An 18,872-nucleotide genomic window follows, 5' to 3' on the forward strand; every position below is an offset into this window, starting at 1 on the left:
GGGCAGCTGTGGCTACAACTGTAGCTTGCCTCCACCAGTGTGTGAATGAATAGTGGAATTGTACAGCGCTTTGAGGGCCCTGAAAAGCGCTATATAAATGCAATCCATTATTATTATTAAATGAATGTGAATTAATATGATTTTCATAGAGAATATATATATATATATATATATATATATATATATGTATATATATATATAAAAGACCTTTTACTTAAATTAAATATCTGATATTTTTTTTTTATGTTAATCACTGATAAAAAAAAATGTGGGCTGGAGGCATGAAGTGTTGCTGGCTTCTGAAGAAGCACGTTATTAACTGAAACTTGGATCAAAACCACATCTTGCTCATCACCAACAATTATAGTCCATAAAAAGACATGACGGAAATGGCTTTAATCTAGCATCAAATACTTTACCCTGAGAATTTCTAGGAAATGATCCGCTAAACTTGACATACATGAATTGAACTATGTCTTATGTGGATTGACAGAACATGAATGCCTTTCCATATGGTACAAGGTATAATAGGATGTCTGTAAAGGTTGAAAGAATACAGGACGCCTTGTGAGAAGAAAACATGCCAGGTGGTATTTTAGGCCCAATTATCCATATGTTTGGGACAGGTGACCTTTCCAAAACAGTACAGTGTCTGAATGTCCAGGTAACAACAGCTACCAGCCATCAAAAACAGTTTATTGAAGTGTTTATTCTTAGCCTTTCTCCAAAGGTTAGACTGAGCTGTCATACTCACTGGCAATCAGATTTCAATTTGTGTCAAAAATAGGCCCACAAAGAAAGAAAATGTATCAAAAAATGCAGTTGGGTCATGAGCTTAAGCAATAATTTCATTACACTCTTTGTATGTCAGAAAAAATATTGACTTATCATTATCTCCCCATGATATAGCTGCAATCCCAGTTTTTTCACTTCTATTCCAAACCAGACTTTTGCGACATTTAATACTGTGGTGGTTCATCTGGGTTACAGTGACAATTACCTCGCAATGGGACACCAGTCCTAAAACTGAACAGAGCTGCCTGTCATTAAATAGCATATGGCGCCTTTTGGCAAGTAAAATACCATACAACTGAACTCCAGTATCACAGTACAGTGGCACAGTACAACCTGATAGTTTGGAGATTCTATGTATCTGTAGAGAGACAAACAGGTAGGAAAAAAAAGGGCATTTCCAGTGGAAATTGGCCGACATATCCTCAGCATAACCATGTATAATATCCACAAAACTTAAAAAGAGGTTATACACACACAGTACTGTAATATTATATTGAAGCACAGTACGTATCACTCCGCGAGGCTCCTGCCTACGATAGCCGTAATGCTCTGACAATCCATCAAACTGTGCGGGTTCGTAGCTTATCAAAGTCGTACTGAAACATTTGATAGATTTTCGAGCGCTGTGTACGACATAAAATTGTTTTGAGGTCAGTAAACACAACCAGAATTCATACATAAGGCACACGGGATTATAAGGGGCACTGTTGATTTTCAGAAAAATCAAAGGATTGATTTTAAGTGTGCCGTATTTTCCAAACAACACGGTAATAACGATGGCCCGCTAGCATGCTCTACCAAAAATAGTGCTTTGTTGTGTATCTGACGGACGAAAGCCAAACCAGTTCCACACCACTGAAGTCTTCGCATTTTTACAAACCAATTCTAGTTCATCCGTTTCTTTTAACCATCCGCTTTCGCCCCCCTCATTCTCCATCGCCGCCATGCTTTTTCTGCCATGTGTGTATGAAAACAAAGGCACTGCACATGCGCCTTTTACCCATATTCTATCGCAATATATCATTTTCTTATCGTTGCCCAACATTATACATACAATGAATGAACGGTATGATATGGTCCAGCCCTAATGTTAATGATACACAGATGAAGTGATTCCACAACTTGAAATAACAACTGCCTAAAAGCCTAATAGACAAAAACATACATTTACACAAAATTACCTTTCTTTTTTCTACAGCACCAGTTCCACATCTCCAACAGAACAAAAAGATAAAGTGTAAATGACTTTAAATCAGAAGAAAAATGGTTTTAGCAACTGGAATGCATTTGACTGCTTTCAGAACCTCAGTTTCCAATGAAATTAAAATGTGTAGAAAACTCCACTTATAGTTAATACTATAAGTTATGTTTCTATTTAAAGCCTCCCAAGTTTTTATTGAGATTAGCTGGAATTGGTGTCTAGAGAAAAAAAAGGCTGGATCAGCGCATCCTTTAGGCGTAAAATCATAGAAGGAGATGGAACTGTAAAGCATAGCTAGATAAAACATATATTACATATATCAGTTTCAATAACGACAAAGGATGCCTCAGGGTTAAAATCATAAAGGCACGACACTTTCCCTATCCCAAGCTACAGTAGTTAGAAGTCTACAGCTGAGATTCAGAAAAAACTGTTCAGAAAACACAGTTTGTCTTGCTTAATTAAACCATCTGGAATGCAAAGGGAAAAAACTTATCACAAGACTGTAAGCATTTATTTTACTTAGCAATTCATAATTTTAAAAGAAATTAAACTTTGAGAAGTCAAACAGTCAGAGAACACTGTATAAAAACAGCTGGACTTCATTTGATGCCCCTGATCACGTTTCTTTAACTCAGCTTTCAGGTTACACATTCTCTGATGTGCTCACACAGGTTTTTTTTGTCTTGTGTAAGCTATATGGAGAGAGGGCTAACTTGATCAAAGCTTACCACCTTTGCTGAGCCCTCATTTTTGAATGAATAAGGAAGGGTCACAGGGGTAAAAAGCAGAGATTTTGGAGATTGGTAGCGTACTGTTAGGGTACCAGACTCCCTTCGCCCCAGCCCTCATTTTAGAAGCATTGGCTAAAGGTTAATGCTCCACTACCTGTAGAGGAGGGGGAGGGGGAAGAAAATAAAACAGGGAGATCACAACTTTCATGTCTGCCCTCTCACTGCCCCTATTCTGTTTTCCCACCATGACAGTCAAATCAAATTCAGCCACCTGCTTCACACCTGTTCCTCTTATCCGTAACAGGTTTCTATTAGCTTTGGATGCTGGCTGCCAAGACCACTGACTGCAGACCTTTAACAGTGTGTTGTTTCCTTTTAAATTACCATTAAAACATTTCTGTGTCAGTATGAGCCCTTCTTTCCACCACAGACTGTAAATAAAAGAGAAAATAGCTACAATGATTTAACCCACTGGCTAATAGTTTCACCGTGAAACCTCAAGCTGAGTCTCTTTGCTAAATGGACTGGTACTGATATAGCACTTTTCTACTCTATTTGAGCACTCAAGGCGTTTTCTTACCAGAAACCTCATTCAACCATTCACACATTCATACAAATGCTTTTCTATTCTTAACATTAACTATCTAACTTAAATAGTTATTTTAAATTAGGAATATTATAGGAATTTCTGAATTTCTTTTTGCCAGAACCTCAAAGAAATTCAGAAATTCCTTCACAAATATTGACAAACTTTCTGCAGAACACAGATTTCACTGTAAAATGAGAAAGGCGTGTTGTAACCTTGGTTTTATAACAATATATATTTATAATACAACCAGCTGGCAACCATTTGAGACATTTTCCACACGAGTTGCTCTCATCAGCGCAGCTTGACTGCATTTATAAATTTAACACCAAACATTCGCCAACTGTCCTGTGAGTGCTTCCTGTCAGTCTGAGCTGGGCCACAATTACTTGGAGACAGGTTGAATACCATCAACTTATGTAATCACCTTATGATTGAAACTGGTCATCCAGAGGTTGCTTGAGCAACATTTACATCTTCAGTGCCATGATATTAACAATGTCAAAGGTTTTCCAAATATATTTAATGACTAATCCTTAGTGCACTCAGTGGATATGGGCACTAAAATACTGAAGTCTGGCAAAATTTGTTAATTATCTTTGAAAAAGGACATCAAGTTTTATAGGTAATAAAACTGTCAAGGAACAAACAATGCAATGTGTGGTCAGTGATGAAGAAGAATGTCTAATGACTGCCTTGGCTCTGTCCTTTGTTGCTTAATATCAATGCTTCTCCCATAATTCAACAGTAAAGCCTCCATTAAGGAAGTACAATGAGGAGAGAGTCAGTTAGTTCAGAAACAGACTGATTTCCCATCTGGGTTGATAATCACCAGCTACACTGTACTGTAGTTCAAAGCTGGAGGATAACCCCACCAATACAGCAGCCTTAGCTATGTCTGAAGAAAAATGACAAATTTGATGTTGAACACCTTGCGTTATGCAACAACTGCTTGCAGAGATCTGAAGGCAGACAGGGAAAAGACGGCAGTTGCAGGCATGTTGACTTTATATCAAAAAGTTTCAATTCGCAAGTGCCAGTTTATCGTCTAGGGAATAAATGACGATGATGACAAAGGGTTTTTTTTTCTGGAAAACATAATGATGATTGTTTCAGTTCATTTTATTTATGCTAGCATTCACTACACAGCATTGCTGGTGTCTTATTAATCTGCTTTAAAGTAATGCTACATTTTTAGCAGAACTGTATTTTAAACTGTTCTCTCTAACAAAAACAGGCAAACAAATTAAATTAAATTATCTGCAATAGGATGTTAAGTAGAAAGAAAAAGCACTGAAAATAAAGGACCGTAAAAGGACCCAACACAAAGATGTCTTGTCTTGGGTCTTGGGTGACAATTTGTGTCTGCAACATTATTATTCCAAGAAGACTGTGGTAACTAGAAAAATCGAAGCACCGGTGATTTGTTCGAATACTATTATTTCTATATGACAGGCCTTTTTTAAAAAAAATGACAGTGCTCTCCCAGTAGAAAAGGTATATGTAACACAATGTTTATTTGCTTCAATTTAGTCATTCTTGTATGACAGGAGCAGTGGGTCAGAAAACTCTAATGAGCATATTTTGGTGAACACCCATGTAGGGAATTTGAATGGAACTGGTTCATAATTTATGCCTGAAAGTGCAAAGTGACCACTGTAATGGTGAGTTAGAAAGGATCTTTCTAACTTACGTGTCTCTGTGTGTCATTACTGATTGGCTAGGTTTGTGTGATTGATTGAGCGAATGGTGAATGTGTGTGTGTCGGGTCTTGGGTGTCGGAAGTCCTGGGACCCTGATCTTGGCTCGAACCAGGGTGGTTGACCTCTAGTGGGGTCGGCTGCCCATTGGCGCTGGTCATCTGGGACTCCCACCTCTTGACTGTAGGCACCCCATCTAGGGCCTATTTCCTTCTCCTGTTGGGATGGTTTGTGCAGATATTGCTGAGATGTGTGGCCTTAGGTCTCCAGTACTCTTGGGGGCCTGTGAATGGTCCGGTTCTCCTAGGTCCATCTCTGTCTGCCTCTGGCTCCTGGGGGCATCATTGCGGTTTGCCACCCTCATTTTTACAGTACATTTCGTGACAAAGACACACACTTGACACACTCTCTCTTTCTTTTTCTCACACTCATACTCACGCAAACACACACACACCACAAGAAGACTGTAATGTGTGTGGTGTAGGGCTGGGCCATATTATACCGTTCACGGTAATACCGGTACAATGTTAGGCAACGATAAGAAAATAAAATATCGCGATAGAATATGGGTAAAACGCGCATGTGCAGTGACTTTGTTTTCATACGCACATATTTATCTGTTAGATACCCACCAAAGCACATTTTTTTTAGTAGAACATGCAAGCGGGCCGTAGTTATTGCCGTATTTGTTGGACTAAGGTGCTCGTAAAATGGGAGTAATCTGGGTCCAAAACTCCGTCCCCTTCAGGTCCCAAAGTCAAACGAACACTGCGGCATCACTGAGAGTTAAAAACTGTCTAAATTCTTTCATCTTTAATAAAACAATCAGCATTGCTGCTTTACCAGGTGTGACAATTAAGTTTAACATCCAGGCATCCATGAAAACAGAATTTATTACATTTAACAGAGTTAGCAGGAAGTTAGCTCGCTAGTTTCGCTAGTTACCTAAGCATGATATAGCATGTTCTAACTGAGAGATTTCTGACAAAATTTTAACGTACAGCTCTGCTATCACTTCAACATAAATGAAGACAGAAAACTAAACAGCAGTGACGTTTGTAGGGTTACTGAAGTTGGGCTAGCTGGTATATAATGATGTGCTACGTGATCGCTTGCGACCAGTGTTGGTCAAGTTACTTGAAAAAAGTAATCAGTAACTAATTATTGATTACTTCCCCAAAAAAGTAATCCCATTACTTTACTGATTACTTGTTTTCAAAAGTAATTAATTACTTAGTTACTTAGTTACTTTTTAAAAACATGATTTACAACCTGAATAGGTGATAAAGCGATAGATCTTTCAGCCCAATTCTACTTTTTCTGCATAAGCTATCATACAAAATGTAATCAAATGGAAAAGTCCCTTTTTAAAACTAGTTTTATTAGTTTTAATCTTTTAACTTTATGCATCAAGCAAAAATTGAATTATATGCAACATTCTCTAACTGGAAGAAATTTGTTTAATATTTCAACCTATTTTCTGCACATTCCAGAACATAAAATAAATTATTTTTTGTGTTTACACTCAGTCTTTCAAATAGATGCAAGTAAATAACAGCAGAAAATAAATAAAGTCAAAGACTAGCGGTCCTTTGGCTCTATTTTCACCTGTAAAGCAGGAGTTGGGTAGGCGGAGGTTTACCCTGGTGCAGGTGTGCCGCAGCGGTCAGTTGAAGAATCCGTGAGTTTCTCTGTGAATTTCCCATTACCTCGTAGCGCACTCGGTGCTTGCTTGGAAGTTTAGGGTTTTTTTCGCTGAAAAAAGGAGTTTTCTTCCCACGCACAATGGATGCTAATGTTTTTGTCACTTTTTATGGAATCAAACTTAAAGTAAGGTCAGTACTTCCACGCTTTAAACGCTGCACGCTCATACTCTCTCCCGCACTCGTTATATTATCCATTGTTGATCTGCACACAGCTGTTGTCACGAACGTCGCACTTGCTTACGTCACTGTCATGAGACATTCTCGCAAAAAAATCACAGTTTTAGTAACGCAGTAACGCAGCGTTCCTACGGGAAAGTAACGGTAATCTAATTACCGTTTTTGCAATAGTAATCCCTTACTTTACTCGTTACTTGAAAAAAGTAATCGGATTACAGTCCCTGCTTGCGACACAGCTATGTTAGCATAACATAAACAGTGAAGCTACAGGATGAACGCTAACACTTTTCCACTTGATGAAGTTAACGTGAGGGTTCCTGATGGTTACAGACAAATGCAATCGCATGGCAGGATGCTGTAAACAGACAAAACTTCAGTCAGGAGAACAACTGAGATAGTCCATCCACAATAGAAGGTTAGTCATTAATATACTGCAACAACATGGGAATAGAGCAGCTGTGACAGAATACAGCATTAATGAATCAATGGTACAGAAGTGGAGGAAGAAAGAAGAATGAGTTGAATAAAGCTTGATTTATCTGACTGCTTTGTTTTGCTTCATGTGCCTTATAATCCCGTGCACCTTGTGGTCCGAAAAATACATATTTGACTTTTTTATTTGGCACACTGCAGTTTAATGTTGCAAAGCACCTCTTTTTAACTTCAGTGGATATTATACATGGTTATGCTCAGGATATGTCAGCCCATTTCTACTGGAAATGTTTTTTGGTTAAACTTTCAGCAAGGAAGTTGCATTTGCACTGTTAAATTTTTATATAGCTTTAATGCACATAAAAAAACAGCTGCTTGTTTAAGTGAAAATAAATGGATGGTTTTTTTGCGCTAGTAAAGTTGAAGTTGTATTTTGCAGAGGTGGGACCAAGTCATTGTTTTGCAAGTCTCAAGTAAGTCTCAAGTCTTTATCCTCAAGTCTCAAGTCAAGTCTCAAGTAATGTCAGGCAAGTCAGAGTCGAGTCTCAAGTCACTGGTGTAAAAGTCAGAGTAAAGTCACAAGTCTGAAATTTTGAATTTCAAGTCCTTTCGAGTCTTTAAAAAAAAAAAAAAAGCATGTTGCAGTTATGCTAAATGTAAATATTAGACCATGTAATTTTTAAATCTGTGTTTTTCTCAACACATGACAAAATAGTGAACTTAGAAAATATACACAAATTGTGAAATTGCACCTCTTTAAAATGCAGCTCAATTAATTAAACCTAGCTCCTAGAATAATTTTCACCGACAGTTCTGAGATAAGCTGCATGTTATTCTTGGATGCGGTTGTAGGACCGGCTTTAAAATCGCATGACAAAAATATCATACATATAAAAAAAAAACTGCATCACCAACGTAGCCTGGACAACATTTGCTAGTTAGATGAAGTCAGCTATCTCATTGTAGCATATTTATATGCATATTTATAATTATATGGTTCTTGGAGTGAGTGCATACACTCATGAAGTTTAGTAACTTCAGGTCACTGCAACAAGCCCAGGTACAGTTTACCGACGGACGGGTGCAGACCCTTGAAATGCACCGTGTAGAAAGTAAAGGCCATCGTAGATATCATAAGTTTACCAGTCTCATAAATCGTCTTCATAAATACACATTCGTTAACCGTTTATTAATAGGACCTTTGAGCTCAACGGTAATTAATTAGTAGTGGAAATAATTTCTGGTACGCCTTACAGAAATGTAGCAGTGACAATAATACTGTATGCTGTAATCGTACTGGGCAATTAGTGATACAAAAAAACTGTTTTATCCTGTGAATAAAAGTATATGTTTTTGTCAATGTACCATAATAACAGAAGCGAAACGCAATATTGTGTCAGGACAATTCACTATTTATGCACAATAAATAAAGGAGCATAGCGCGACAATTTCTGTTCAGCGCCAGACTTGCTTGTAACCTATATCATCAATTATGTTATGAAAATGACGTATTAACTACAACAGCAGACTGACCTTTGTGGAAATGCTTGGAGCAGACTAACCTGTGAGCTGGAGTGTTCTGGGACGTTATATTTTGTCTTTGAATGGCTGCAATCCAGGCCACCCGTTGCCTCTTTGTTACTTCGGAAACATGGCTCGAACAATTTCTCTTCAACGACGTAATCCGATAACAACCGATCTCTTTACCCGTCGGCTTCCCGTGGCTGTCATGCGACCGGCTATTGCAGTTAATAATACAACAGCTTCTTGCCATTTTTTGTGTTTCTTTTTATCGCTGTGTGACTGATTTCAATTGAAAGCCTGCGTGCGCTAGTACCTCTTGCCACGAGTTCCCAGAATCCTTTGCGGTTCTACCCGTGAATGACGTCACATTTTCAATCTCTATATAATATGTATGTTAAATTTTATATTTGGGGTGAAATATCAAGTCTTTTCAAGTAAACCGGTTCAAGTCCAATTCAAGTCCCAAGTCATTGGTGTAAAAGTCCAAGTCAAGTCACAAGTCTTAGAACATTTTTTCAAGTCAAGTCTAAAGTCATAAAATTAATGACTCGAGTCTGACTCGAGTCCAAGTCATGTGACTCGAGTCCACACCTCTGGTATTTTGTCTCGCATCAATTATATCGTCAATTATATCGTTATCGCAAATTTTCAAATGCCGTATTTTCACGACCATAAGACGCACTGTACTAAAAGGCGCAGTCTCGGTTATGTGTGCCATTACTGTATTTAACACACACATAAGGCGCACCGGATTATAGGGCGCATACAAGTACTGTATGCGTATTTAAAAATAAAGCGGGAGCAAACCTGAGTTCGGTACCTTACTCACATTTCTATTGTGTCATCATCAACAACACACAAGCATACAAGTGTGCATATTTAAAAATAAAGCAGGAGCAAAACTGAGTTTGGTACTCACATTTTTATTACCAGTAATCGTCATCATCAACAACACACAAGCATACAAGTGTGCGTATATAAAAATAAAGCAGGAGCAAAACAAAGTTTGGTACTCACATTTTTATCATCAATCAAACCCATCGAAGTCCTCATCCTCTGTGTCTGAATTGAACAGCTGCGCTAAATCTCCATCAAACATGCCAAGTTCACTTTCTTCACTGTCAGAGTCACTTTCCGTGCCGTGCGGCTCCTCGGAAATGATGCCGGCTTTTGTGAAAGCTCGAACAACAGTGCCAGCAGACATGTTAGCCCAAGCATCTACAATCCATTGGCAAATTGTGGCGTAACTCGCCCGGCGCTGCCTTCCACTCTTGGTGAAACTGTGGTCTCCATCGGTCATCCATCGCTCCCAGGCCGTTCGCAGCCTTACTTTGAACGGGCAGTTCACACCGATGCCCAGCGGTTGGAGCTCCTTTGTCAGGCCTCCCGGAATGACAGCAAGCTCACAGTTCATTTGTTTCACTAGTTTTTTCACATCGGCTGTGAGATGGGCACGCATAGAGTCACAGATTAAGAGCAATGGTGATGCGTGGAAAAAACCACCTGGTCTCCTTACATACACCTCCCTCAGCCACTCTTTCATCATTTCCTCATCCATCCAGCCCTTTTCATTTGCCTTAATGATGATTCCTGCTGGAAACTTCTCTTTAGGCAAAGTCTTTCGCTTAAAAATCACCATAGGCGGCAGTTTCTGTCCATTAGCATGGCAGCCAAGCACAACAGTAAAAGAAGACTTTTCATACCCCGTTGTGCGTATCGCTACCGTGCTGGTCCCCTTCTTCTCCACAGTGTGACTCACCGGGATGTCAAAAGTGAGCGGGACCTCGTCCATGTTTGTGATGTGGCTGGGCTGGATGTGTTTGTCACCGATGTGTTTGCTGCAGTAGGAGCGGAAGATGGCCAGCTTTTCCTTATAATCCGCTGGAAGTTGCTGCGCTACCGTAGTCCTGGTCCGGATGGAAAAATGGCACCGTTTCATAAAACGAAAGCACCAAGACGGACCTCCTTGGAAATGTTCAATGTTCATCTCTTCAGCTAGTGAAACTGCTTTTAGCCGAATGGTGACCGTCGAAACGCTTCTCCCGCTCGTTCTTTGCTCGATGATCCACCGCTCGAGTCTTTCCTCCAACTCGGGCCACCTCGCCTTATGTCCGCGGAAACTCAGCTGCGTTTTCTTGACCTGCCGGAGCTTGTTTTCTAGCTTCCTCCATTTGCGAACCATCGATTCGTTAATCTTAAATTCTCTCGCCGCTGCTCGATTTCCATGTTCCTCCGCATAGCTGATGGCCTTCAGTTTAAACTGTGCTTCATAAGCGTGTCTCTTTGCCATTTTCAGGGTTGTTTTAAAACAACGATGTTCCACATAATGCACATACCTGTCCTTTTATACAGGTATGTGCGATTGTCCAGTATATACGATCAACGCCCACACTTCACCCTTTAGCGTTCTCATGGTGTTCTCTACTACGTCCTCCTTACAACACACAGGGCGCACTGCGCTATAGGGCGCACCGTACTTTTTGAAGAAAATCTAAGACTTTTAAGTGCGCCTTATGGTCGTGAAAATACGGTATATATCGTGATAAATATTTTTGGCCATATCGCCCTGCTCTAGTGTGGTGCTAGATTCAAATTTTTGTGTTCCAGGTTTTGTATGTTTTTCTTACAGGTGGAGTAGTTGGCGATACATTATGCATTTCTATTTGTACTCTGTCCTTTTATTACATGCCCCCCCCCCCCCCCTTTTCGCTCTCCCACCTGTCCTGCCTTATACATTGTTATACTGTTTAACACATATAATGTAATAACTTTAAATAACACAAACAGAAATGAAGAAATAAACAGATAAACCCTGAACAAGAGGAGCCTATAGAGAATTTATAGAGCCGACCTTGGAAAAGCAAAATGTGTTTGGCACAACAGTGTATTCAGATCATAATTCTAATTGCAAAAGCTGCCTGACAGGACAGACTACAAAAAAGAAAAAAAATAGCAACTTACTTAGATGTCCCATTTTAATATAGTTAGTATTTGGCAATTGCTAAATCCTAACAGCTTAAATATTAACATCACTTTTTCCAGGTAAAGACTGTTACTTGACTCATCGAGTAACTTGAATAACTTTATTATCAAAAATCCTCAAATTAATCCACAACTCCATAGCGCTAAGTGATCACCATTGAAACATTAACGTTTCCACACATTCGAGATTAAAAGTAGACCTGCTGTAGAAGCATATCTAGGAGCAAACATGTGACTAAAAAGTATTACAAAACTTTTCAGTCCAAAGAATGGCCTCTACTTCTTTTCCTCTTCATTGGTCCTTGACCTCGATGGAAAATGTCATGAGGTGAGTGCTCATAAAGAAGAGTGAACTTCAGTGCTCACAGAATCTAAGTGCCACAGATCTGGATACAGCTAATAATGTGACAGGGGATGTTGTTGACTTGGGTCTGCTGTGGTGAAACTACAATGTTCTCTAAACTGTGAAAATAATAACTTTTCAACCACAGCTAGTTTTTTTTAAAAGACAAAATTAATGTATTAGCTTGTGAAATGAAATCTTTGCCACACTGAGACTACTTGCTCCCACTGTTCACTCTTATATTTGCTTCCTGGCAAAGAGCTGAGCCACTGTAATTCGTGCCTTTTTTTAAGGTTTCTGTGACGGAGATTTTCCGTTTTCGTTTTTTTTAAAAAACCCCGTCCACACGTAAAAGTCAAAAACGAAGGAAAACGCTGCTAGGAACATGCCAAAGCAGCAGGTGGCGCTATATTCCTATCCGTGTAGAAATGTTGGCCAAATAGAAGTCAGCCTGGGTGGGAAAGAGTAAACAAAGATGGCGCATAGAAGTAGAACTGAGTCCTATGTGTGGAGGGGCAGTAACTGTGTGTGTATATGTAAGCATTGCAGAGAGTAAAATAAACAGTATGGTATTTTGTGTAAGTCCGCCATTGTAGAAATTCATTTGACCGAAACAATAACCTGGCACACAGTATGACGTCAAAAAATGCGCACACTTTTGACGCTGCGTTTTCTCCGTTTTTTCGTCCACACGTAAACGCAAAAACTGAGTTTTCAAAAATATCCACCCTGGCAGGAGCTTTTAAAAATCTCAGTTTTCACTGACCGAAAACGCAGTTTACGTGTGGACAAAAGGCGCAAACGCATAGAAAAATCTGCGTTTTCAAAAATACCCGGGTACGTGTGGACGTAGCCTGACACAGAGAAATACATGGCTTAAATACACTGGAGAAAAAACGAGGGGAATGAGGCACAGAAGAAGAGCACAGCTGGGGGAAATCAGAACTGACGAGACAAGGAAGCAAAGTACGATACACTCACATGAGACACAGACCTTCAAAGTAAAACAGGAAGTAGCACAGATGCAGACTTGACTAGTGGAGACAGAGAAACTAAGAAACACAGAAACAAACAACAAAGAGACACAGAGGGCAGCTACTAAATACTCAGAAAACTAAACAGAATACAAGAAAGCCAAACTAAGACGCTAGACTATAGAATAAACTGGGGCAACAAAGAGAACTAAGATCATAATACAAAAACTCAGAGACACAAGAAACTCAAAGCACTGGGTCACCGACCCAGGACCGTGACATGTTCATTGTTCACCTGTGGGTTTACCTTGGTTATTATTGAAGGCTGAGTGCATAATATCAAGTTAACCCATGAAACTCAAAACTTAATATTAGTATTTACATTATCTGCACCACTTAACAGTTATGTTCATTTGTCATCATTTGCTTTCATGAACAGTATGATAGTGTGTCACAATGAACTGCAGGACAGAAATATCTGCCATAAAGGATGGTCCAGTGTGCTGTATGCTTAAAGAGTTAATAAAGCAGTGAAACACTTTTCCTTACTATTTGTTATAAAAATTGAACAGCTCTTAATATCACTAATATCACTTCACTCTTATTTTGCTTAGCTATCTTCTCAAGCAAAACTGACTTCACCTTTGAATTGAAGGAATGAGGTGCAAATGCTTTTGAAATCAGTGGCACCTATAGCCACATTAGGTCTGCAAACTTCACCTGTCTCTTGGCTTCCTTCACTAGAAGAACCACAAAATACAATCAATACCTTATTCCTATGTAAATATATTCATTTTAGATTAATGTTAATTTTATATGGCAATGGACATGCAGTATTAGGTTATAGCAAATACAGATGTGAGGATGAGTACAAAATATATTCAATTACTCACAGCATTTAGCAATTTATCTCACTTCAATGAAGAATTAGAATAAAGCATATTAAGCACAAAGAGAAGGATTCCTGGGCATTACAGTACTTGCACAGCTTTAACGCCAACAACAAGGCTGTCTTGTAAAATATGCATTTCTGTCCATCCCACTTTCAGATATTTCCCAGAAGCAGTTAATGGGCGGCATTAATGAAACAACACAATAGAAAGAACAATGGACATGCAAAAATGCCTTTATCTGTCAGGTTGAAAAGAGAAGAGTGGAAATAATATGAAATGACAGGATGTCAAAGCAGGTTTTTCACCAGCATAATGAAACTTACACTTCTAAGTGTATATTATATTATATTATATTATATTATATTATATTATATTATATTATATTATATTATGCAGTCCAAGAGCTGATTTGGAGTATGCCCAACCTTGGAACAAGATCTTTTTGGAGAAGCAACTGAATTAAACCACAACAGAGGCCGGAGTTACTGAGTCAGCCAACAGGGAATACATAAGACCAAGATGGTTGGAGCTAGCTGGTCAACTTTCCAAGAAAAACAATAAAGCAAAGGGATTGTCCACTAACAAATCAATCACAGATGGTTGCACAGATGAGTTGCTGTATATATGGGTGGCTGTACCTGGGCAGCCCAACCAAGTAATATCTCTCTGTGTGTGTCTATAATATACTATATTACATTATATTGAGTGCTGGGCCATATACCAGACGTACCAGTATATTGGTTATGATTTCATTTGTAGTGAGAACTTTTCAGATATCTCTATACCAGTATACAGGCGAAATGCTTGCCCCGATCGTCCAAGGAGTTTAAATGTATTATTAAATGCATTATATTTATCACAATGCAATTGGGTTACCCAAGTCTGCACATATCATGCAGCTCAACACAAAGGAACCCACTTAGTGCAGTAATTCAAAGTATACTTTGTTACTATAATGTGGTAAACGATAGCTATGGTTATCGATTAGATTAAAGCAGTCACATTAGATTATGGGCTGTATACCATCTAGGTGAAATTGCAAAGAGTGAACAAAATCCCTTTGAGATGGGCTATAACATCACCCACTTCTGTTCTGTCTTGCGAGTGTTCTCCATTAGCCTTGAAAACAAACCCACTGTTCCTGTAGGTTATCATATACCTTGTAGGTCAGCAGAGAGAGCTGAATGTCAGGAGCATATCACTCCACTATGTACGGGATACAACAAACACAGTACTCAGCTGGCAGTGAAGAAACAGACCAAATCCAACCTAAAAGAATACACATACACTTGCACTCAGATGATGAGCTTAAAGCTTAAAAAGATCTTAGATTGTAGGATCTTTTCTAAAGGTCAAAATCATTCTGTGGTTTGTCTCACACTTGCTTGGGGGTTCAAATATCTTTTCGGCTCAATTTATTTTCAGCCATGACCTGGGTTTACTGTGCAAAACATCTTACATCTTGTGGTGCCAAAAGGGGGGGAAAAGGACGTTTTGTCACATTCACATTCTGGCTTTTATTTTTCTTTGCTGTATTGAATCTGATTGTTGGCATTCATTGGTTGAGACTAGGGAGGCTCGTGTTATCGACTGACTATGGATCAGGACCACTCCAGCCTGTAGGCTATTAGGAGAGCCACCAGTTCAGACTCCTGCTCCGTCGTTCCTTAATTGGTCCCCTCAGAAGCTTGGCGCACACAAACTTCACAATCACGCTGGAAGATTACACTAAAGAAAAAGAGATTCCCTGTGTGCAAGCTGCTTGGCATCGATTAGCTCATTCGCACTTCTGTTTTTTCAGAATTTCTTTTTTATCTCGTTTCTTTTCACCTAAGATTACAATCAGCTGGTCTGGTCTTTGAGTAAACCATACAAATCGAGATAAAGAGTAGTAGAGAAGACAATGGTTGGAACAAATGGGAGATGACTCAGGACTGCTTACTTGGTAATTGGGTTTTATCTCTTCATTTTATCAGGCCTTGTTTTGGATTACAAGTATACAACACACACATACACAGGAAAAGAGAAGTATACCTAGACATTAGCAAATCTCAAGATAACAAGTGGGAGAATGTGGCCATTGCTGGACTCTCATTATAGTACTTCACAGAGGACAAGCTCGACTGTTTTCTGTTGAAAAATGCAGTTTTTATCCACTGTGGTCTCTAAGTATTGGCTACAGTCAGTAAACACTATGCACAGAAAAAATATCAAGAGAAGATGCTACTGCACAATAGCTCATCTTTTCCATTTCCCTCATTCTAATTCGCGGCATGTCGGTTTCAACCTGACATTTCAATTTCGAATGCTTCTACAATTCAGTGCTTTGAATATGGCTGTTGTCAGTACATGTGTATGCACAGGCTGAAGACCATGACAGGCTGACAATTCCAAGAGTCATTCAGCAGAAACACTGTAGATATCTCACCTTCTAAGACGGAGGGTTCCACATCTATTTCGAATGTGACTTTTGACAACAAAGTTGTCAAAAAGTAATATACGCAAACACAAAGAGGCGTTATTGAATATGCAGCCACTTTACAAAACACCTGAATCACCACATTTAATGTGGACAACACAATAAATGTGGTGACATATTTTTTTTATGTTCTCCAATAGGTTATTGAAAAATCTGTATTTAAGCAAACCTCTGTTGGACCTTTATCCCTCTCAGATGATGCAAAACAGTTTAAATGTGGAAGTGAGTGCCGCAGGATGATGTGTGTCCATCACCAAGCTATACTGTGGAAAATATCAGGAAACAACAGCATCCATTATTCTAAGGAATTGTAGGATAATAAGGTTATTTTTTAATACATACAATAAGATGTTCTTGGTGTCTTCAGGGAAATGCTGTGACTTGGTCTTAAATTAATAATAATTATTTAATCTGAGATGCTTTATGCTAAATGCTATATAAAGGCACTGTGGCTTTATACTATATGTTCTGTTTTGTCTTCAGCTTTGGGGCTAAGTTGGTCTAAACCGGCTAAGGTGAAATGAAGCAGAAACTGGTAACACGATTTATTGATTCTGCTGTCTGTGAGCTGAAACAAAAGTAGCTTTTAAACGAATGTAACCACATCGATGCACAGAATAGACGTTATCTGTCTTAATGACAAAGGGGAGTCCTTGGCTGAAGGGGAACCTCATCAAAGTTACACATGCATAACCTTGCAACCACATTGACAGCGCAGAGGAAAACACACACCCTTCATGTATGAATGAACATTTAAGTGGTTCAAGTCATTCACCAATGTAAAGAACTCATATTTTGTTTCAAAATTCTTAATGACTTTCAATTTAAATAATAATCAAACAGCACAAGCTTCACATTTAAATTAATTATAAATATAACATATTCAATATGACCGCAGGAGGTCATGTGGCTTTGAATTCACTACGAAGACTATGTTACTGTAATGCTATTTGTCCATGGTATGTTGTGAAAACAATTATTATCAAGAAAATAAGAGCAAGACTCTTGTTCACAGAACAACACCAACACAAGTGCTACTTTGAATGCTGATGGTTGAAAGAGAAGTGGATAAAGAGCATAAAGAGTGCCATTTTACCTCAGAACAGATGAGGATAAAAAGGAGCAAGAACGGACAGTGTCTGCCATGGAAGTCATGAACAGCTGACTATTATTTTGTGTTTATTCCATAATTTCATTGTACATGTACAATGACAATAAAGGCCTATTCTATTCTATTCTATTCTATTCTATTCTTCTAAGACAGTGCTAGTCTAAATGATTTTAGAGTCCATGGTAAGAGTAGGACTAATTTCAAGATCCGTATACAGTGAGTGCAGAATTATTAGATAAGTTGTATTTTTGAGGAATAATTTTATTATTGAACAACAACCATGTTCTCAATGAACCCAAAAAACTCATATCAAAGTTAAATGTTTTTGGAAGTAGTTTTTAGTTTGTTTTTAGTTTTAGCTATTTTAGGGGGATATCTGTGTGTGCAGGTGACTATTACTGTGCATAATTATGTGCAACTTAACAAAAAACAAATATATACCCATTTCAATTATTTATTTTTACCGGTGAAACCAATATAACATCTCCACATTCACAAATATACATTTCTGACATTCAAAAACAAAACAAAAACAAATCAGCGACCAATATAGCCACCTTTCTTTGCAAGGACACTCAAAAGCCTGCCATCCATGGATTCTGTCAGTGTTTTGATCTGTTCACCATCAACATTGCGTGCAGCAGCAACCACAGCCTCCCAGACACTGTTCAGAGAGGTGTACTGTTTTCCCTCCTTGTAAATCTCACATTTGATGATGGACCACAGGTTCTCAATGGGGTTCAGATCAGGTGAACAAGGAGGCCATGTCATTAGTTTTTCTTCTTTTATACCCTTTCTTGCCAGCCACGCTGTGGAGTACTTGGACGCGTGTGATGGAGCATTGTCCTGCATGAAAATCAGCTTGTGTGTCTTGTTCAGTGGTGGTCGTCTTTCAGCCTTTCTTACCTTGGCCATGTCTCTGAGTATTGCACACCTTGTGCTTTTGGGCACTCCAGTGATGTTGCAGCTCTGAAATATGGCCAAACTGGTGGCAAGTGGCATCTTGGCAGCTGCACGCTTGACTTTTCTCAGTTCATGGGCAGTTATTTTGCGCCTTGGTTTTTCCACACGCTTCTTGCGACCCTGTTGACTATTTTGAATAAGACGCTTGATTGTTCGATGATCACGCTACAGAAGCTTTGCAATTTTGAGACTGCTGCATCCCTCTGCAAGATATCTCACTATTTTTGACTTTTCTGAGCCTGTCAAGTCCTTCTTTTGACCCATTTTGCCAA

The 18,872-nt window shown here is 38.9% G+C and overlaps 2 protein-coding genes across 7 annotated transcripts in view; both read right to left on the reverse strand.

Moving 5' to 3' along the window:
* Nucleotides 1-9,449, reverse strand: part of LOC309711500 (uncharacterized protein) — a 208,297-nt gene extending 198,848 nt beyond the window's left edge. For 2 of the 3 annotated variants that reach the window (XM_082541892.1, XM_082541891.1), the window contains exon 1: nucleotides 8,894-9,449. The gene's annotated coding sequence lies outside the window, so the exon portion shown is untranslated. Of the gene's footprint in view, nucleotides 1-8,864 lie in introns of all 3 variants that reach the window. The other variant, XM_082541893.1, reaches the window with a different exon arrangement.
* Nucleotides 1-18,872, reverse strand: part of LOC309711492 (netrin receptor UNC5D-like) — a 197,632-nt gene that overhangs the window by 154,325 nt on the left and 24,435 nt on the right. The window lies entirely within an intron of this gene.

The sequence above is a fragment of the Aulonocara stuartgranti genome (assembly GCF_965226115.1).
Source record: "Aulonocara stuartgranti genome assembly, chromosome: 7".
Classification (NCBI taxonomy): Eukaryota; Metazoa; Chordata; class Actinopteri; order Cichliformes; family Cichlidae; genus Aulonocara; species Aulonocara stuartgranti.